The sequence below is a fragment of the Motacilla alba genome, chromosome 2 (genome assembly GCF_015832195.1).
Source record: "Motacilla alba alba isolate MOTALB_02 chromosome 2, Motacilla_alba_V1.0_pri, whole genome shotgun sequence".
NCBI lineage: Eukaryota > Metazoa > Chordata > Aves > Passeriformes > Motacillidae > Motacilla > Motacilla alba.
In genome coordinates this window covers 83,010,038-83,032,152 of record NC_052017.1, presented here as the reverse complement: position 1 = coordinate 83,032,152, position 22,115 = coordinate 83,010,038, and the positions used below count along the sequence as shown (strand labels likewise).

The following is a 22,115-nucleotide window of genomic DNA, read 5'->3' as shown; positions in this document are numbered from 1 at the left end:
TGTCTGAGCTACTGTGATGTAACACAACTTTATTTTTTTATTTCATATCTGCTAAAGCATCAGAAGAAAACACTCAGGGGCAGTTTGACCTTCGTACCTTTAATTACATTTTTTTGGTAGTGAAATGAAGAATCCTCAAAAATGTACTTCTCAAGAAAGTTACAGATTGCACTAAGAATATATGCAGACTATTCGTATACATCTGACAACCATGGAAAAGAGGTTCTTTGATAAAGAACAGCTATCAAATTTTGAGAGGAGAGAAATCAAAGAATCATCAAGGTTGGAATGACCCCACAAGAAACCTTCATTTTGTCTGGATAGCAACTTCAGGGCAATCCTTTCTGTTGAAAGATTGCTCTCTTATCAAAGGCTGTACACCACTTTTTGTATATCATGTAATTTGCCCTCCAAGATTTCTCTATAATGAAGACACACTAAATGCCTACTTCTGGCCAGACAGTAGGAAGTGCAAGTCCCATTAGTCTCCTTGGATAACTATTTTTCCAAACAGAAGGAAATAATTTAAACAAGAGAATGACTTCTTACTCCTTTAGTGGAGTTGAATAAATGGACAAGACTTGTAGAAAATATACTTTTAAATCACTGCAGACACAATTTCTATTTTAACACAAGTTCTCAATGCTCTGTTTAAGCAGCTAGCCCACTGCTTGCTATGGATGGAGCAAGGGAATCTTTTCCTGCCAGCCAATTTCTGAGAAAGTTTTGGTTTGATTGGCTAAGAAGAATTAATGAGACTATAACTGTATGACAGGGGATTAATTTAGATGACAATGCAGTATACATTGGGTTTGGTTTGGCAATTTTTTTTTTGTTAATTCTTGCACCAGGAAAGTAAAATATGGCTTCCCTTGCAAATGGCAGTTTAAATACAAAAAGTCTATTTCAGACTTGAATTGAGTAGCAGACATCTGCATTTTGTTCCTTTAAAGTCACAGGATGGGAATGGACTCAAAACTCCACATCACCTGCTCTGGAGAAAGGCTTGAGACATGACTTGGCTGCTGTGGAGAGAGGTGGTGCCTGCAGCACATGGGGAAAACCAATCTGAAGCACACCTCAGCTCTGCATCCATACCCTGCAAGCCAACGAAAGGCACGCTGGCTCCCTGCAAGGCTGTGTTGTACAGAGGTGCATTTTAATTCAGAGGGTGCTGGGGTCTGCACACAGCTCAGCACAGACTGAGGGAAGATCTGTTTTGGGTCCAATACAGCTGGATTGCTGTGCATCTTCTCTCAGCTTAGTAATACCTACTTCTATGTAATCTATTTTTTGTTTACACAAATTAAACGTCTCTGGTTTTCAGATGGCACTACCCTAAAGATCCTGCTTCAGCTGTTGTGAAAATATGCTCTAAAAGCTACAGCCTGCAGGCAAGTTATGGCACTGAAGATTTTCTCTTTGTCTTTATTATTATTTTAATTGCCCCTCCCTCAGGAACCAAGAAAATACTTGAGACAAAATCACACTAAGATCTCTAAGAGTTTTGCCACTGACTGCAGTGTGGCTGGATTTCATTCTGAGTCACAATTTTTGTTGCCTTTTCTCCTTATCTGTGGCAAAGCTGTGAATGAGCACTACATTTCAAATAAATCCTGATTTCTCATGTCATAAATGAGAATATAAAGTATAGTTTGAACTGAATCTCCTCCTATTGCAGTATAATTTTGAATTTTTCTTCTAGTGTTATTTGGCATCCTAGTTAAAAACTTATTATGCATCAGGAAAGCAGCTGACTTTGATTTGGGGAAAGTAAACACTTCTAAGGTGTCATTTCGTTTAACACCTTTGATGTCCAAAAGTGCCCATTTTCTTCATCACTTCATTGGAACTGAGAGAATACAGCAATTTATAATTCTTAGTGTTGAATCAGTCTATGTGTTAATTGTGGAGCTAGCGGTGGGAACAGATGTGTTTTTGTAGAAGGGTGGGCTGAATGTATCTGTCTTTTTAATGTAGTTTCTGTTTGAATGATCAGTATTGCTTAAAATTCCCCTCTCCTCTATACCACCTTGTGTAACTGCTCTATTTTGTGCAGTCCAGGAAGAGCACATCTCTCTCACTAGAGCTTAGGACTCCATCTCAAATTACAAAATGTCCCTGACTATTCAGCCTTTTGAAAAAGCTGTAAATAGAGATATAACTTACCTAGCAACAAAGAGTAGATCTTCACAATGTGGTCTATGAACACAGTGAGTTTATTCAGTTATGGTCATGCCATAGCTTTTCTTTTTCTGTCACTAGTCTTTAGATATAGACTACAGACAAAGTCTTTTCTATTAAGAAATATAGATATTTGATATTAAGAAATCCTCTTGATAACAACTGGGCAGAAGATGAAGTCTCTAAACTTCTAAAACTAATGTAATTTGATGAAGTTCTGGCTGAATCAGTTAAAAACCAGAACTGAGCAAATAATTGGTAGAAAAACATGTAAGGTTTTGAAAATCTCAGTCTTTTCAGTCTTTTGGTGAATACTGAAATTCCACTTGAATCCTTTAGCTCCTACAGCTATATTTAGTGAGTGTTTTTGCAAACTTGTTTATTTTTTTTTCTTAGTGCTTTCATTTCCCCTTTCAGCTTACAATCTCCACCATATATTGAGTGATAAAATAAATACAATGGAAATGAAGGGTGTACACAGAAAGGAAGGAGAGCATTCCCCCTGCTTCCATCTTGATGTTAAAAAGGCTTATTTTTTTCTGGACAGCTTTTAAAAATATTTTAAGCATTTGCTTCATTTATAGTAAAAGCAACAGAAATAATTTTGAGTTGGTTTTGCTCCAGATTGAGCTTTATTAAAATTCTACTGTGTTAGAAGACTTCCTGTCTATTTAAGGTGAAAAGCTTTGTCCATGACAAAAGAAACTTATTATCATTTCAAAGGTTGGTCAGCACTTTTGCCTATATACCTACCAGGCAATAATGACCAAGTTGACCCTTTTTAGATAGCTGGATTCTTTTATCAGTGCATCCTACTAGTTCAAGATCATGCTTAATGCCGACTTTCATATAATGCTTTCATGAAAGTTCCTTTGAGAGGGAAAGCAGTGACCAGATTCTGATCTCTCCTCTTCAGATCTTCTGCTATTGGATTTTCATTTCCTAAATCAACGTAATAGAAAAGAAAATTACGCCTGTTCTCAGTATATGTATGAAATATAATAATGTTTCTAAAGAAAACTTCATATCTACTAGTCAGTTTTCATTAGTCTATTTAATAAAACATGAAAATGACCTTTTTCTCTGTTGGAACTAACTGAATTGTGAGCTTAGTGTCCTTTGGCTGAGTTCCAAAATGAAAAGTCACCCTGCAGAGTTCAAGTCTTTGCGGAAAGCAAACCAAGTCCACAGTACTCGAACTCCAACAGCCATTTATTATCAGGTATTGAGTCTGAAATGTAGGGCTAAATAGAGAGAGAGAGTGCCTATATTCTGCTTATATGTTGGACCTGGTTTTGAACACTTAGCACATGAGAAACTTGCATTAATACAAGTTCCTGAAGAGCATAAATGGTAAAAAGAGCTTTTCCTGGGCTTTCTAGATATCTTGAGGCAGAGAACAAAGAGAATAAAGTGATATCCCATGCCCAATCACACCACAGGCTCTGAGCTTGGAAGCTGCAGGGCAGCAAGACCCTCTCCAGCTAGGAGAGAACTGCATGCCCCATCGTCTTCTCCCCCAGTGGCATGGATTCCCTTGAGCACAGCTAGGGAGTCTCATTAGTTCTTCCATCTTCTTCCATCATGGGTCAGAGGAGTCTGTCTTCTCTAACCTAAACCTTAACCACTGCAGAAAGAAGAAGAAAACAGGGAGATGGGACAAAATTCTCCCGGGTACAAAGTCCTGAAGGCATCAAGGCTTTTGCCAAGGCTGTTTGCCTTTACTTTTTAGACTGTCCTTGAGCAGGAATAATGTTTTCATAGTCAGAGTACATTATTGCCAACATTATTTCTTGTGTGCTTTTTCTTGCAGAAAATGATCATCTTTTCTTCTTAGAGAAAATATCAGCATTTTAGGCTGTTATTGTCATGATACAGCATTGTGTAGGGTGTTTCTAGAGATTCACTACTTAAGAGAAAAGATAAGCATGTCCTTCACTGCTACTGAAAAGATGCATTGCTACTTCTCCACTTCACCATTTTGGTGGTGCTATTTTGGATAAACAATCTTATGACAGTACAGTTTTGTCTTGAACGACACAGCTGTAGTCTAGGAAACTAAACATATCTTTCCTAGTGTTTTTATTTGTCAGATGAGTATTTTCAATATTCATGTGTATCTATTTTTTTAACCCATCACAAGATGAAAAATATTGTACTGATAAGACTTGAGTAGTTGCTTATTTTTGTATGTATTAGAAAGAAATTTAAGTACATACACATGCTTAATAATAATTCAATTGAACATTTTATCATTGTCAAAAGCATCTTTAGAGGAATCCATCAACTCTTCTGATTTCCATACAAGTCAATTTACTGTCTTCAAAATGTAATGTTAATGGCACTCAGTGTACACACTGTAATCCTTTAAAATAATGTACATGGCAAACGGATATGTTCTCATGCATTAATAATTTAAAAGTTAATTTTAGGTACTTAATATGATTAACTGATGGATCAGCAGTCTTATATATGAGAAAGAGTGAGCACACTCAAAGGAAGAGCATACTGGAAGGCAGCCAGGTGGCTGCCTGCGTGATGCTTTAAAAATACCTGAGTTTTATCCCTGCAGTTTCCCTTCAGTGTCAGATGCAGAGCATCATGGTCATAAAGGTGGTCCGATTTCAAGATGGAGCGTGCAAATTTCCTTAGAGGTTGAGGTAGTAGGACTTTTGGGGAAGGAGGGGACTTTTAGAAGGTGGGAATCCCTGCAATGCAATCCTGCTGGTGGCTGGCTGGCTCTGCAGCACCAGACCAGTTATATAACTTCTCTCCTTCTTCTCTCCTTTCACTTCTTGCTTTTTGAGGACACGCTGTAACACAGGGCTGTAAATTGATATTCTAGGGTGGAAATACTACAGATGACAACGTATAACCGTGGCATTGCGCAGCTAAGGAATGTGCCGGGGGCAAATAGCATTAAACAGCGTGTGGAAGAGGCATGTGCTGAAGTCATTGACCATGCCCACAGCAGCGGGTTCTGCGAAAGCAGCAACAACTGGACACCTATTGCACAAAACCTGGTCAAATCATACAGGTACCTGCACGGCTGCAAAAAAGATGAAGATTTTCTCTTCACTGGGAGGCACAGAGAGCAGACAAGTGGCAACAGGTACAAGTTGCATGAGAAGAGGTTTCACCTTGATTTTGATTCACTGAAAAAAAAAAAAGTTACAGTTAGAACCCACAGGAAAATCATTCCCAGGGGTGGGGTGGAGTCCCCACAACTGGATGTTTTCAAGATGCGATTGGACAGGTGACAGCCTCATTCCTTTCTCATCAAAAGTTGCACTAGGTGATCTTCGGAGTTCCCTTCCAATCTGGGCTGGATCTATGTGTGCAGCAAGTTTCTTATGTAAGGATGTGGGACTGTGATGCCAGCCTACTGTGAGTAGGTGCCTTCTTGCCTCTGGAGTAATCTCAGGCAGAATCTGATACCACCTGCACTCACCTTTTCACTAAATAGAAACCTGGACAGGAAACAGCTTCCCCTTTGGTGAGGCACCAGCTGTCTGAGGCTGGACCCACAAAACGTAAGATCAGGGTGAATACCAGCTCACAGGAAGGCAGGACAAACCAGCCCAGCGGTGGGAAGAGAGGGCTGAACGGGGCTGGGAAGTGAGGCCCACAGAACAAGGTCCCGATGGACTGGGTCAGGACAGGACAGGGCAGGACAGGACAGGGCTGCAGTGGTGCTGACAGACTGAAGAGCAACGCTCAGCACTGCATCAAGTGGAGATGGCCGAGGGGAGCGCCGTGCCGAGGAGAGGCCGGGGCTGGTGGCATGAGCAGGGTGAGCAGCGAGCAGCAGCAGAGTGGCACGTGTGTCCAAGAGGCTGAGGTGACACGCTGAAGGAAACGGGAGAGATTATTTGAGGACTTGAACAGGGAGAGCGAGTGGTGAGAAGAGAGCGAGAACGGAGCGACACCAGAGCATGGCTGGAAACACGGGGACCGGAGGGCGGGCTGATAAGAAAAGCATTCCTTTAAATACAGTGAAGAAGAGCCACAAAGGAAGAAAGAGCGAGAGCAAAGAAGATATCATGTTACATTTCAAAATATATTCAGCTCGGGCGCTCAGCCACAATACTGCCATTAGTGTACATGCATCTGTCTAGGAAGAAAAGACCAGAGATTTCTCCCACTTCTCCTTGGGTTCAATTGCCTTTTATAGGGCTGACCACTTTCTTATGAGAGGTGTTTTTGCGTCTAGTGAAGTAAATATTCCTCTCCTCAAAGAGTGTGATGGCTCTTGTTGGAAGTCAATACGTTTTAAACCAGTAAAGTTCTTAGGGGAGCAGTTCTTAGGGGAGCGTGCAGATTCACTTCCCTTAAAAGAACTTTTCCACAGTCCGGGTTATTTGCAAGCTACTTGCAAATCGGATGGCTTGGAGCTACCGTGGCGAAATAGCAAAGGTCCCAGCGCACAGAAGTTCTCAGCAGCAGTCTGTAGGAGTGCTAGTGGCAGCCTGAGGATGCCGGGAGGGCAGGGCGCTTTGCAGTACGGAGGAGCTCTGAAGAGCCCACCGCACTGCCGGCACACGCCGGGAGCCTGCTCCGTGCCGTCTGGAGCGCTGGAAGGGGAGCTGGGGCACTTGCCCTGCGCAGTTTTGCGGGGAAAAATGTGAGAACCGACGAGATTAAAGGAAAAGTCCAAACACAAATGCCTCGCGTGTGCAGATGCTCCGTCGGTTTTATTTTAAACACAAAACAGCCCTTCCCAAAAAAAAAAAGCACGCGCCGGTGCTACCTGCGGGTGAGCTTTTGTTAGAGGGCAGGAGACCCGCCACAACCCCACTCCATCTGCCGCCTCCAGCGCCGCTCGCCCCGGGACGGGGGAGGGCGGGCAGGGGCGCTACCGCCACAACGCCCACGGCCGCCGGGGCTCCCGGCCGCCCCCTGCCCTCGGCGGGGCGCGGGCTGGGGCTGCGGCTGCGTGCGGCGGGGGCGGGAGCGGGGCGGGGCCCGCCGGGAGTCAGCTGGGCGCGAGGGGAGAACGCGGCGGCGGCGGGCGCCGTTAGCACCGGAGCCGCGGCGGCAGCAGCGCGGACGGGCAGGCAGAAGTTTTCTCCGCAGATCACTCCCGCAGCCCGGGGACGCCTTGCGGAGGCGCGAACGTCCCTGTTCGCGTTGGGTGTGTTTTGCCTTTTTTTTTTTTTCCTCCCCCCTCCTTTTTTTTTTTTTTTTAATTGTATGGTTTTTAATTTTTTTTTTCAGTTTTAATTTTTTTCTTTTGTTATTGTTGGTTTTGAGGCGCGTGGCTCCGAGAGCTCGCTCTCCCCCGCCCGCGCCCCACTTCACCGCGCCGCCCGGAGGATCCCCCTCCCCGCCCGCGCTCCCGTCCCCGCCACCGCCGCGCACGACCCTTCCCCCGACCCCCTGCGCCCACCCCGAACTTGGCGGGTGCGCGGCGCCCGGCGGGGACGGTGCCGGCCGCCTGCCCGCCCAGCAGGTAAGGGGCCGGGGGGCGGCGCGGGGCGCGCAGGGGGGCGGCGGCTGCTGCCCCTGGGGAGCCGCAGCGGGGTGAGGCCGGGCCGGGGTGGGTGAAGGCTCGCCGGCTTCTCGGTAGCGGAGGCCGGTGGGAGGAGGAGGAGGAGAGCAAACTTCCTTTTCCTGGAGCCGCCGGCGAGCCCCCCCACCCCCCACCAGTGCCCGGGGGGAGCGCCCCCCGCCCGGCGCGGAGCCCCCGGGGTCGGACGGGGTTCGGCCGGCGGCCGCGGGGCTCGGGGGATCGGCCCTTTTTCCCGTCTCGGGGCTTCCTTGCCGCGTTTTGTTTGCTCGCCTGCTGCGCGCCTCGCCCCGGCGGTGCCGGGCGCAGGGCTTTCCCGTCGCCCCGCGCTGGAGGAGAGCGAAGACCTGCCCCGCCAACTGCTGGTGGTGCTGCTGCCGCTGAAACTCCCCGGTATTCCCCCCGCTCGGTTCAGGGTTTGCGGATGGGCAGTTCGCAGAAATGCCACCCCGGGGTGCTGCCACCTTCCTGCTCATCCGCGGCGGGGATGTGCGGCGGCGGCCGGGCGGCCCTGCCGAGCCCCCGGCCGTGCCGAATGCCCCTCGCTAGCCCCAGAGACCCTCCCTGGGGGCGGTGCGGAGCTTCTCCTGCCCCAGCTCCCCGCCGGGGAGAGGCGGGCGCGCATGGCTCTCATTGTATAACCCTGGTACCGCGAGCCGGGGCTGAACTGTGGCATCTTTATAAGAACAGTTTGCAGTTAATTGGTTTGGCAGATGAACTCCTGCACAATCCTCTTGCCCGCTTCTGTTGCTCAAGTGCCAGCGCCCCCTCCCACCCCTTTCCCCCTTTTCCCCCGCTTTCCTTTGAAGCGTCGCATAACTCTGTACTGCCAGCAGGATGGAAAGTGCTGATTCAGCAGCCAGGAGCCCCACTCCATCTGAAGTGGTGGTCTGCCTGAAATGCTCCCATTTGTTGAAATGGGAACATGTGTTGCTGGTATGTCAAAGCAGCATTGATCAGGTTTTCTAAAACAGACCCAAAGAATGTGCTTTGCTTTTCACCAATGCAGAATGAATTTGGGGTTGAGGCAAAGCTGGAGGGGGCAGGATACAAGGGATGTGGGCATCTGCCACCTTCAGTTATGCTTCGAAGGAGCAGCTGAAATTGTTTTGCCTCTTAAAGGTGCTTATGTGTTTTAACGGAGATGTTGTGGGATGTGTAGCTAGGATGCATTAACGCTTCAGCTCCATCTATTCCTGAGTTCTGAGGCTAGTAGTTGTACTTACAGCTCTAGAAAGGGTACAGAGAAGGGCAACAAGGCTAATCCTAGGATTAAAAGGAGTGAGTTATGAGGACAGGTTAAAAAAAACCCACCACAAACACACGGAGATTAGAAAACCTGCTTGGAAAAGGGGAAGTATGCTTGAAACTTTAGATGAGAGCTCTGGCTGTGCTTCATGATGCTTTTGGGGCTGAGGCAGGGTGCAGGAGGTAAGCAGGATGCTCTTCCCATGCTGTTAGTCTTCCTCCAGGGCTTAACTTCTCAGCAGCATAAAAAGGAATACAGAGCTGTATTCCTCTGGCTACCTTTGTATAGGTATATGTTAATATCAGAGCTGCTTGGGTTTTCTTTCCCTAACACCGGACTCTTTTTAAAATTCAGCGCAGTGTAGAGCAAACAGCAGAGCCTGAAGAGTACAGTTTGGTAGCCTTCCTGCAAGCAGTAAACCGACAGAGCAGCAGACCCTGACCAGCTTGCCTCTGGTGCTCATTATACCATGTTCTGGTCTGATTTATTTTCTTCACTTGGACGTTATTTGTTCTTGAAGTAGGTCTTGTTTGCCCTGGCTGCATATTAAAGATCTTGTGGTACTCCCTTGGTTTTCCTTGGTTTTGTTAATCAAACTATCCCTTCTCTTAGCACTGTGTGAGTTGGCTTTTATCCTCACATACAGCCACACCTGGATTTCAGAAGTGTGTTCCTGTGTTTTTTAATGCATAGTCCAAAAGCTCTGCCTAAATGCCAGATGGATTTCTGCATCTCAGTTCTGCTGAAGTGTATAGTGTGCACTCTGTGAATAAAACAAGTGTTTGCAGCCCTCTGTCTTGCGAGTGCTTAAATGACTCTAGCAAGAATTGTTACGAAGGTTTTTTAGACATCTTTGGTCACATTCTCATCTGTGCTTGGGATGTAAATGGGCAAAAAGTATCTGGATCTTTCTGGCAAAGGTATCCTTCCAAGGCAGGGAGTTCCCAGCTGGCAGAGGAGAGGCATAGCTGGGTCATGCACTGCTTCTGCCAGCAGCACCAGAGTGTTGCGCTGGGAATTTGTTTCCTGACAGTCCCAAACGAGCAGATGTCCCTCTAGACTAGGAGGCACTGTCAGCTTCCCTGGGCACAGGTAGCAGTGGCAGCAGGCAAAACTGAGGGGCTCCAGCTGGTGTCACTCTGGGTGAGACCCTACTGTTGCTTCCCGTTGCTGTGCCTCTCTGCACGTGGAGGTTGTGGAGGTGATGGTGCTAAATGAGGCCAGATTTCTAGGTATAACTTCTGCCTAGACCAGCTCAGCTCTGTCTTAGGAAGCCTGTGTATATGTTTGTGTGTGAAATGCACTCAGGTGCTTCTTCAGACCACTGAAATCTGGGGTGGGGAAATAGGTGGAGGGGTGCCTTTTGATGTCCAGTGGTATGCATTTTTAGGATGCGTTTAAGTATTTGCTCAATTAAAAATGTCACTGTTTGCAGCAAATGCTGTGGTGAAACCCCTTACTATTTTCTGCTGGCCTTTTCTGAGTGGACTTCATTAATGGGGTCAGAGGAAAAGCTTCTCTTCACTTTGTGCTAACATTTCTGTCCAAACTAAGACTAAGGAAGCCTGCTTTCCTTTGGATTTATCTCAGCTGTGAGAGTATTGATGCCAGTTCACTGTGCAGTGTTTCTTAAGTATGCCCACCTGGCCCAGTGTTTTCATAAACAAGGAGGATAACTCCTGAGACCTCTGCCTCTGTCAGGCTTGCATGCAGCTTGCCAACTGGCTTGGCTACAGTGTGATTGCATAAGCCTCCTTCTGTAGGAAAGCAGGCTAAGAAGTTAGGATTGTTTTTCTTGGAAACGGGACCTGCTCCTGTCTATGTCCAAAATATACCAGTTGCAGCTCTTCACCCAGGGAAATCTAGGAATGGAGATCCTTTACCAAAAAAGCTGAAACCCCACAATCTTTTTTAGGAATTAAAAGGGATGAGGTTGCCAAGGAATCCCTTTATTAGCATTGAGCTTTATTTACAGGTTTGCTATCTTTACACTGCCTGCTGGTCAGGAGAGAATGTTGCAATCTAAACTTGGATGAGGCAAAATAGTCTTGATTCCCATTACTTTTTCTCCCAAACCAGTGGTTGTTTTGAAACATAATGTTATGAAGTAAACAGATGCCACCTCACTGACTTCTCTTTCTTTATACGTGTTGAACTGTGCACTTCTGAACTAGTCCCGTGCCAGGTCTTTGCTATTCTCCTGCCATCTGTTGAATTGGATAGCAGGTTCTCCCTTTAGCTCAATATGGCTCCTCTGTCACATTGGGAATGTGGAGAGCACTGTCCCAGAGAGCCAGATTCCACTATGAGAGCATCATTAAAGAAAACTGTTCATCAGTACAAGGCATCCTGTCTACAAACAGTCTGTTAATGTCTTCAGTGATGGAACAACTAGAATAGCCTGACTTTATAAGATTTGCTTGGATATATTTGACTTTCGCTTTTCTTATATGCTTTATTCCCCTGGATACCATCTTGTCAGCAGGTACGTGTGTAGAGACACGGACAGACGCTACCTTTTTCGTACAGGTCCATTCATCTGAAAATGAGGGTCATGGTTTCTAGCAGCTTTTGGACTTCAAATGTCCATAGGAGCACTGAATATCAGTGCTACGGTATCCTGAAACTATTAAATAGGGAGATGGTCACATTCACACTAATGTGCATCCATTGACTGAAAACTTTGTTCCCTCTCTGCCTTCCTAGGATCTTCCATAAGTCATAGATGGATCAGTTCATACAGAGCATATGGACGTGGCTCTCAGGACTGAAGGCATTACAAGTTCATCTTCTGCTTTAGAGTAGTGGCCTTGTGAACAGTTTTGTCTTTCCTGGTTTCTGTAACAGAAAAGACTAGGAAATTCTGTTTAATGGTGAGGAGTCACTCACAAAAATATGAGCACCAGGTGAGTCACTTTCCCTTAGGAGGTGGCAGCAGCTTGGGTTTTATGGCTGCTGCTTGGGTTTTTACAGGCAAGCAACCTGTAGTGGCACTGACCAGAGACTCAGGTGTGGATTGAACAAAAATTATAGTCAGGATAAATAACATGGGTTCTTCAAAGCCCAGCACTAGTGCTCATTTACAAGTCAAGAGAGCTTTTAATGAAACCTGCTAATTGCATCCCAATTAGTTAACCCATGGGGAGTGCTGATTACCACTCCTGAATGGTTACAGAAAAAGCTGTCATGAAGATCAGTTGTTTTAAAGTGGATGATCTTTTTAGCAGAGTGAGACACCTCCCATATCATGGATAATACAACATGGGAGGGACCTTCTTCCTGAATCCTTTCAGAAACCTTTGTAAAATCATTATATCCTGGGGTATCAAATGATAACTTTGGAGTGAGTAAAATGGTAGAGGAAAATGTGTAGTTCTCTGACATATGGTATGAAGTAAAATTACAGGTTATATCAAGCTTGTAGATTGCCAAACTAGATCTGGACTAATCTAGGCACATGGCATGAAAGTCTACCTTATTGATACTGAGAGAGGTGAAATGTGTCTCTTTTGGAATTCTGCAGTTTCAAGACTGCTGTCTTTGAGATTATGCTGTTTCAGGTGAATGGGATAAGGCATATTTGCTGGAATGGTTTGACCTCTTCTTGGAGAAAGGATCAGCAGTGAGAAATTCCCCCTTTACCCCACATGATGATGGAACAGACTCTGTTTATTCTTTCCTAAAGTGAGAGCTGGGAAGAGGGTGAGGGGGGTTGAAAGTCTTGATTATATTATGCTGTGTATTTGTGAAAAGAGCTTTGGGACAATGGTTGATAGTCATGGTCCTTGGATGCACAGGTGATGAGTGCCCTAGACAGACTTCCTAGGGGCACCATGGCCGTCTCTGCATTCTTTTCTTGTGGGCAGATGCTGTAGAACATCTGAGAAAGAAACACGGTGCCCTGTTTCTCCTGTATTCTTTTGTTGGACTCCAGGAGAAGACTGGAAGAGCTTTTCCCATTATCTTACCCTCCTGCTGTTGAGCTGTCATCCTTAGGCCAACAGCAACAAGTTGAGCAGCTATGTTGATCTGAATGCCCAACAATCGCGTTAATGGTTGCAATATTAACCATTGGGCAGTTTTGTTGCTCTCGCTGCAATATTCAATGTATTTCTTAGCAAGTCTGTTTCAGCATTTTTGGAGGCCAAATCCAAGGACCATAGGGACATTCCAAAAAAGACTGTTTTGCACAGACAGGGATGAATGGGGTAATTGTAAACACATGTTTGGTTAAACCGCTAGCAAACCAACCTCTCATTCTTCCCAGCCTCCATCAATGCCAGCTTCTACTAGCTCATAACAGGACAAAAATAGGAAATGACTTTCCTGGCAGACAAACCATAGAGGAAATACCATACCATCCTGTTGGAATAAACCTATAGCCCAGTGGGAAGGAGCTCTCCTGCTGAGCAGCAGTGGGGATTTCTGCATTTGTTCACACAGTGAACATCAGAGCGTGGTCCTTCCACTCCCTTCACGCTCTTGCTGCAGAATTTGTGTCCGCAGAGAAATCTGAGAAGCTGAGTGTCCGCATCCAAGCTGAGCCTGTGGTTGCTGAGGGCAGCTAAGTAAGGGTGGATAATACTCCATGAGACTGGTATCATTCTTCCATTATGCATCCCTGGTGAGAAAATCAATAAGCAGGGAGAATCTGTAAGTCTGTAGAGTCTTTTCATGGTGGAGATTAGCACTTGATGAACGCTTAGCGACTTCTTTCAGTGCCCAGCATCCCAATTCTCCCTTTTGATGACTTGATCTAGTGACTGCAGCTCTGTCCAAACTCATGCTGTTGGTTTGAAGCATAGACTAAGTTTTCAGAAGTTACTTTTATACTTTGCTTTACTTTATTTCTAGGTCATCTTCAGGTATTAATTTAAATTTTGAAACTGTGGGGAAGGGAATCCATTAAGTGTCATCCAGATCTCTTTCACTGCTGATGTTGCTGTTAGTGAACTATCTGTGGTTCTGTGATTCTGATTTGACACTTAAATGTATTTTTGGTGAGGGAGTTGTAACTGGGCTTTGTGTCTGTGCGTGCTTCGTATATTTGTAGATGTCAAAGCTAACTGGCAGCAAGGATTTGAATCCTTTACTAGAGAAAAAACTGCTGGAAGAATTTTCCCAGATACTGACTTTATTGGAGGATGGTAGGACAAGATAGTTGTACATTAGAAAGGATTGGAGCCGAAGTTTTCAAGGCTGAAATAAAAATGGGGAGGTGATTTTTTTCCTCCCTGCTTTCTTCATTCGTTCTTTTCCGTGATGTTCAAGTCTGCCAAACTACTAGGTACGGATTCAGATAGGAGAACGTTCTCTCTCCTTAAATGGGAATTGAGAGAGGGGGTGAGAAGGACTGGGGGAAGGTAAAATCTGTAGGTTGGTCTTGCTTAGTGTACTGTTAAAGCTCTGAGCATCCTTGGAAAGGAATGAGGAGCTTTTATTATATCAAAGCACAAGTGTGGAATTAAACTTCAAGGAGTTGGAAAAGCTAAAAATTCAGAAGGCTTTGGCACCAGACAAAAATATCACAAGCTTTCTTAAAAGGCCTGCTTTCCCTTCTGGCTCAAATGTATTAAAGTCCATTTAGGAGAATGTTAAGGGAGAAATATGTGTTGCAAGACCATCGATTATTTTTGAATTAATATCTTGTGGGGGATCATTCTTCATTCTAATAGCTGCTCATGCTGACATCACCCGAGATGTCAGGGGATTATGTCAGATTTCAGGCCTTGATATTGTGCAGAACAATGGCTCAAGTGCTGGCAGATGCTTTCTTGGTGGGTCAGGTTGCTTTTGTTTTTCCTGTCCATCTCTGACAGTGATGTTCCAGTTACTGTACATGGTCACAGCAAGTGATGTAGTAAACAATTTCCCAGAGAAGCTTATCTGTGCAGTATGATTGTGAGGACAAAGTACTTCTTGCCTCTGCATCTTATGCTAGAGATAGATTTGCCATCATCTAGATGCATAATGCATGCATTTTTAATGCTTTATGAAAAAGCTCACCAGCTGTAACATTGTTTTCTTTTGTTTTGTTCTGTTGTTTCTTGTATTATTTTTGTCATTCCAGGAATTCTGAAGTTAAAAAGTTGAGTCCAAAAGTGGGTGGGTTTGGTGGTGGAGGCTTTTTTTTTCCCCTGTTCTGTCAGTTGGTTTTTTGCTGTTTATTTTGCTTTTTTCCCCTCCTTGGCTGTTGGGAACCTAGCTTTAGTTTTTAAATTTTTATAATGAAGGCCCTTGTGGTTTAACCTGTCAAGCATCTAAACACCACACAGTTGTTCACTAATTTTACCCTGACATCAGTGGGATGGGGAAGAGAATTGGAAAGAAGGCAAAACTCCTGGGTTGAGATAAAGAGAGATAAGTTGAGATAAAGACAGTGTAGGAGAACTGAAAAGGAAGGTAAAATAGTAGGTAGAAACTGAAGAAGGGTATACAAACAAGTGATGATTAGTGTAATTGCTCACCACCTGCTGGTTGATGCTCACCCGGTCTCCAAGCATCAGGCCACTGCCTCTCCTCCGTTTTTTTGTTCAGTGTAATGCCATGTAGTATGGAATATTCCTTTGGCCAGTTGGGGCTAGCTGCCCTGGCTGTATCCCTTCCCAGCCTATTGTTCGCCCCGAGCCTTCTCACTGGTGGGGTGAGAAAATGAAGAGCTGTTGACTTGGTGTGAGCACTACTCAACAATGACTACAACATCGGTGTGTTATTAATATTATTCTCATCCTAAATCTGAAACACAGCTCTGTACCAGCTTCTAGAAAGAAAATAATTCTATCCCAGCTGAAACCAGGACAGCCCTGTGAGGGGAAAGCAATCGAAATAGCCCTTTATGATGCTCTAGAAATGAATAGACTGGAATGTCACAGTCCATGTGTGATTTTCATGAACTGATTATTTTGATATCCTTTACTGGTAGGCTATTGTAACATTACACATAGTAATCCCATTTAGCAGTTGAAAAGTTTTCGAAGAGGCATTGTGTTTATTTTCCAAAAGGCTTCAAGAGAATTGAGCAGCGAGACTATGAGATGAGCTGTAGGAGTGGAGAGCAAATGCTGTTCGAGTTGCTGACATCTCTAATGTATACTCAGACTCATTTCACATTCGGCATGTGTTCTTTTGTTCTAGAGCTGATGCTAATAAAGGCCAGGAAAAATCTCTGTGGAGTTACTTGCTAGCAAAGGTAGATTACAGTCTTAACACATGGGAAGTCAGAGGGGCATCGCAGAGGCTGTTGGAGCTGATGCGGTTTAGGCGTGTGGTAACACTTGTAGTCCCTGGTTGAGTTGTTGGATAATTTTTTTCCCCAGTGTGCTTTGAAAAACAGTATTGATACAGCCTTCAGTAGGAGAATGGCATTGCAAGATGTCTTGCTAGTCTAAGCCTTAGGTAATTTTGGTAAATGTGTAATTGATCTTCATTTACTTGGAAATTATTCCACTTCTCTTCCCAGGAGCAGGAGAAGTTCTCACAGGTGTTTGGAAAATGGATGATTTTAAAAAATTCAGTGAAAGAATCCTGTGCTGTAACAGCCTGACTTCATTTTGCTTGTATTCATCTCTGAGAACTTCTTGGGTCCTTTGTGTCCAACAGTCTGGCTCTTCCTTAGCAAGATTTATTCCCCAGGGGTCTCATTTAAAATTCACGTGAGCTAAGGTGACATATCTGTAGGTGATGTGACGTTGCCTTTCAGGTCAGTTTGACAGTGCTTGGCAGAGTTTCAGGAAGATAGCACATGTGCATCTGTCAGAGAGGCAGGTCACTTTTACCTCTTTAGTATTTAAATACTAATTTTTTTGTGTGTATGAAAGCTCTACAATTTGAAGAGGTGAAAAAACCTTTCCCTGGGAAGAGAGGCACATTTTCATTTCTCAAAGGATGTGGGCTATGCTAAGAGCTGACTGCTACCAAAAGCTGATTATGTTTTGTTGGAGTGTTTGGGTGTCTTCCCATGGGCCAGCTTGATGGTTCAGTATGTGTGTGTGTGACTGACTGTAACTGGGTAGGAAAGCTTTCCTGTATACTTATTTTTTCTGGGATTGATTTTCTTCTGGGTTAAAGGATGGGATCAGTTCTTGGAAGCATGTGATGGGGCAGCTGAGGTGAGGTGCTATTCTAGGGAAAGGAAGATAAATGAGAGAAGAATAGATCCCATGTCTTTTCAGTGGCAGCAAACTGCTGGGCCAGCTTGGCAACCCATCAACTTTTTTTTTTTTTCTTTGTGAATTTCAACAAATCTTATGGAGCTACACAAGCAAGCAAGCTAAAGTCTAGACCTGGCTTTGTAGAGGATCTCCAGAGCCTGCCAGTCTTTGCATGGTTTACCTGTTGAAGGGAATTTTCTGCAATGTGTGGGGGTTAAACTTGTGTTTGTTCTCCTTGCTGCCCTGGAATGTGGGTAAAATAGATGTTGTGTTTATTCGTGTCTTTTTAAGTTTACTTCTTTTTTCTAATAAAATGGACCTGTGGTGCTGAGTTGTTTTCTTAAAATGAATATGAAATGTGTCAGTGCTAGGTGGGGTTTTTTATTGAGCAACTCAGCCGTAACAAAAATGTTACTCTTGCTCTTGAACATTTAAAGAAGATAAAAATAGCACCTTCACAGTTTCAGGAGATTATGTAAGGTATGTGTAGCTGTATCTTATTATATGATCATCGTGAAACACAGCAACTGAGGAAGTAACTGGTAATAAATCCATCATTATTCATATTATGAAAAATAGTAAGCATGATAGCTGTTCAAACACCAGAGATTTGGTTGACTTGCTCTGAAATGTAGTGGTAAAACATATTTGTTTCAGACCAGTTACCAGCTGAAATGTTTTTGGGTTTTTTTTCATGGAATGTCTCATCTGTTCCCAGTCTCAGAATCCCAGAACTGCCTGTGAGCTGGTTTAGCCGTTCTGCTCTGATCAAGAAGGGTTTGTGTAGCCAAAGTTAAATAAAGGCATTTGAGGTGACGGCTCTGGTATCTGCTGGGAGATGGTCTTGATGGCTGTGGGGCAGATCTTGCCCTTTAACACCTGAGACTCTTAAGGGGCTGCCTTAGAGCTGCAGTTTCTCAGCCATGCTAAAGCTAGTCTGCTTTAGCCTCAAAAAATCCCAACCAAGCAACAACTCTGAAGACTGAAAACCAAAATGAGTCCTTCTGTAATTTCAGTTATTATTGTTGTCTGGGGTAAATGTGGAATGATTTTGGGGGCAAGGTGACATGTCATGGATTTTCTTCATTTTACCAAACAGAGTTTGGGAAGACTTGGAGTTCAGGTTCTTGGGTTCAGGATTGCACAGCAGTGACTTGGGTTTCTTTTCAGAAACATTCCAGAAGAGTTTTTTTCCATAATTTTAGCACAAAAATGATTGAGTTTTGACTAGCTCAGTCTTTCTGGCTGGATACCAGCTTCATTGCATGTGAACTCTTGGATGGATGGAAGGAGAGATCTTTTCTTGGCCTATGTTACAGGGAGTTGCCTCCATCTCAAAACAGTTTCTGTCTTTTGCAAGGTCATTTGGAGAGTGACAAAATGTGTATTAAATGTTCTCCACTTACCCTGTGTTTTACTTCGAGCACTCTATCAGCTGTTGACTGAAGTTCAGGTTTTATAGCAGATGCTACTTATGATGCTTCAGTTGCTTGGCTTAGCTGTGTCAGGTTTTGGGGCTCTTGAGGTGAAGGAAGTAATGAATGAGCAGTAATTTCATGGGCACACTAATGTGATTGTGTACAAATAGCAAGTTTCTTCCTCTTTTTGGGATATCTGGCCAACTTATATGCTTGCCTTCAGCCATGACTGACTTTGTACTGACTTTGGCAGTGATTCAGAGAAGATTAATCCAGCCAGAGAAGCATTCATAGGACAAGTACTTTTAAAAATTAATTGTTTTATTTATTTTTCTAAAGTGTGTGGGGACTGAAGCTTTCTTCCTGTGTGCAACTGTGGCTCGTCTAAAGTCAATGTTTGACTACAGATCAAGTGGTGTGGTCAGAGTGAATTTTTGCCTAAACTTATGTTAGAGCCATAAATTGTTGCATTGTGTGGGTAATGATGCTTTCATCCAGCACTTGGTCTTAGTCACCTCTTCCTGCCAATATCCTCTAATTCTGCAGTTGTGATTCTGTGAAACCAAGCAAGGAGGTGTTTGCTTTGTGTGAGGAGCTTGAGAACTCTTTAAATCCTGACTTAGTGTCTTGAAAAACCTGGAGGTTTCCAAAGTGGAATATATATGTAGACTGGATATATTAGTCTATTATACAACCCTTTTATGGTGTCTGAGGGAGGTGTATCTCCTCTGCAGTTCAATTCATGCTGCATCCAACACTTCTTTGGAATACCTGGGACCTTAGGATGAAGCCTTTCAGCAATGTAGTGTATGCAGGGCTGGTTTGTGTTGGAAGTTCTGAATGGGGCTGGGGCCTGCTGGGCTTAGTGGCTGTGTGGAAGCTTTTTAAGGCTGTGGCTGTGCGTGGAGCTGAGAGGCTTGGGAGAGGGAGCTTCAGGTTAAATCTTCCTAAAGTCTTCTGGGATCTTTTTAAAAGTAGTGGTGTAGTGGGGTGACTCAGGATACCTGACACCTTAGCCATGTCAAATGAGGTCCCTAGAAAATCAAGGGACTGAAAGGCTTTATTAAAAGTGATTTTCACCTGAGATGCTGTCTGTGAAATCCATTAGCAGTTTAAAATTACCCAAATATTCTAGGTAGCTTAAATGAATTTTAATGAATTTCTGCCTATAAGAAGACTCTATTTACAACCTTGTTGCTTTAAGTGCAGCCTGGATTACAAGTGTTTTATTTTATAAATGGAGATGATTATGTAGCATGGCAGTAATCTTCCTAAAGGTTTGCCTGATCAATGAAGAAGTAACGGCATTTGTATAAAGCAAATCAGAGCAATCTGAAGTAGCTGTATCCTAAAACTGACCTAAACTATAAAGCTTTGAATTTTCATATCCTCTTCCACTGGGAAACGCCACAAAGTCTCCTGCTCTTTTGCATCCTGTAAGAAAGAATTGAGCCATCTCATTATTAGGGAGGAGCAACTGAATATAGGCAAAAGATCTAAAATTTATGTAAGAGTATAAATGAAGGCCAACTAAAAATGGTTGGAATTTTTTTTATTGTGATACATAGTGAAAAAGAAATATCAGAAACTATTTCAGTCTGTTTTTGAGCATTTGATTAGCAGTTTCTAAGTGACCTCTCTGCTTACATGTGTATTTTGTAGCATTGGTAAGGGAGAGAGAAAGCTGCTTTAAAAGGGCCAAGCTGAGAACCTAGAAGAGAAGGCACTAAGAAGGGCAATACTGATACAACTCAACTTTTTCATCCCCTTGGTCTTTTGGAGTTTTTTTCCCTCCTCATAGTGCGCCTTTTTCTAAGCAGTGGGACATGAGAAGGAATCAAATTGACTTCCATCATCACGTGTGGCTTTGTAGTGTGATGTAGAGAAAAGGCAAAGTAGGTTGCACCCCCACCCTTTTCTGGTGAAGATGATGTGATGAGTGGAGGAATGTCTTAACTCACAGCATGGCTAAATCATGGCTCTGAAAATCATTACTGATATGATTATCTCTTTGGAGTAATGCTAATGCTTTCTTGGAACTGCTGTGAGGCATCTGTATGAGAAAAGCCTGCAGTTTTTGGTGGATGTTTTGCCTGTGTGATGGTTTTATCACTCTGTCTTTGCTCCCACGTCCCAGCTCATGGAAGTTAAATTCTCTCAGAGATGATGGCGTCTCCAAAGGTGGAGGAAGTGTTATGAAAAAAATGGGGAGAGGAGGAGTATTTATACCACAGTGCCTAGTAAACATCCCACTTGTGATACAGGTAGCTAAGTTGTGTCTAAAGCTTGGCCTGGCTTTGGTCCTGGTCTTAAACCACAAGTGTTACTTTGGAGTGATGTTTACATGACATGTCCTGTGGCCTGGTAGCCATTTGGACAGTCAGGGATTCCAGGGATAACCACATGGTGAGGCACCTGAGTAAAAATACTTCTGCTGAATGCCAACAGTGGCACAGTTGTGTGCTTACCTTTCTTAACTTCAAGTGTTTACACCTATGGATTTTATTTTTTTCAAATAATTTTATTATTCCTTCTTCTATTTTCCAGCCCTGTTAGTATTTAGGAGTGACGAGTGCTTTGCCTTTGGGGGCTGTCAGCCTCATGGTCCAAGATCCCGGTATCTGCAGTTGTAAATCTGCAAAGTGGAGAGCAGAGGGTCATTCCTGATAGAGAGGGATGGGCACTGCCACCAATCCTGTAAATCCACTGTGGGTCCCTCCCATGCGCAGAAACCTGATCTTAACTGCTGCATCTTAACATCTTCCTTTGCTGTAATATTTACATATAATTCCTACTCCTTTAAACAAGAGAGAGTTGGATCTAGTCAGATTTGAGGAAAGCTGCATGAGCTTGCCTTATGAATATTTATCTTTGCATCACCATCTTACTCAGGGATACTCAAGAAAAGATGACAAATGACTGTCTTTTTGACATGCACAATATAATGCAAATGCAATTTCAAAACCTCCCTTAAGCCTCTGTGGCATGCTTAAATATCTTCCAGTTGCACAGTTAAAGGCTGAAATAAGTCTTGTACCCTGGATTTGTGGGATTTGTGACATGCCTATCTCCAGCTACTTCCATTGATGCAAGTGGTGGAGGTCAAACTGGTGTATGGGGAGAAGGGCTGAAGAGAGAAAATTGTCTGAATAAGATGATAGTGATTGCAGTTATGTCTAATCAGAGTTCATTTCCTGTAGATGTTCCCAGAGGTTTTGCATAGTGAGAACAAATGCAAATGCAGTTTGGAATACACTGGTGCTCAGAGTCCATGAGCTAAAAAAAATTGAAGAGATTGAGGTTTTGTTGGTTACCCCTGCCCCTACCCCCCCCCAGCTTCCAGAGATGCTTGCTACTGAATAAGTGTAGTGCCAAGCTTCAGAACGACAGAATTGCACCTTGCAGTACCTTCAGAATGATAGGATTGCACCAGTTAGTTGTGCTGGTTATCTTCCACCCTCTTTTGCAAGAAGAAATTTCTCTATTCCTTGTATCCTTCAAACACCTGCCAGGCAGTGGAACCATGAGATTTTGATCTACAGCTTGTAGATTGAGGCTAAGCATTAAAAAATACACATGACATTACAGTCAAAGTGGTGTTTCTG

At 43.8% G+C, this 22,115-nt stretch overlaps 1 protein-coding gene and 1 long non-coding RNA gene across 5 annotated transcripts in view; one reads left to right on the top strand and one right to left on the bottom strand.

Annotated features, from left to right (window-relative positions):
• Positions 1-303: 303 nt before the first annotated feature.
• LOC119697882 lies at positions 304-7,089 on the bottom strand. Its single transcript, XR_005255975.1, has 3 exons — positions 6,935-7,089; positions 5,226-5,339; positions 304-3,126 (listed from the first exon to the last, which is right to left on the bottom strand). It is a non-coding gene; the product is annotated as an uncharacterized LOC119697882 (long non-coding RNA).
• Positions 7,090-7,136: 47 nt separating this feature from the next.
• Positions 7,137-22,115, top strand: part of GRB10 (growth factor receptor bound protein 10) — a 145,115-nt gene continuing 130,136 nt past the window's right edge. Inside the window, exons 1-2 of one of the 4 annotated variants that reach the window (XM_038129246.1) lie at positions 7,192-7,318; positions 7,438-7,636. The gene's annotated coding sequence lies outside the window, so the exon portion shown is untranslated. Of the gene's footprint in view, positions 7,319-7,401; positions 7,637-22,115 lie in introns of all 4 variants that reach the window. The other 3 variants (XM_038129244.1, XM_038129250.1, XM_038129245.1) reach the window with 3 other exon arrangements.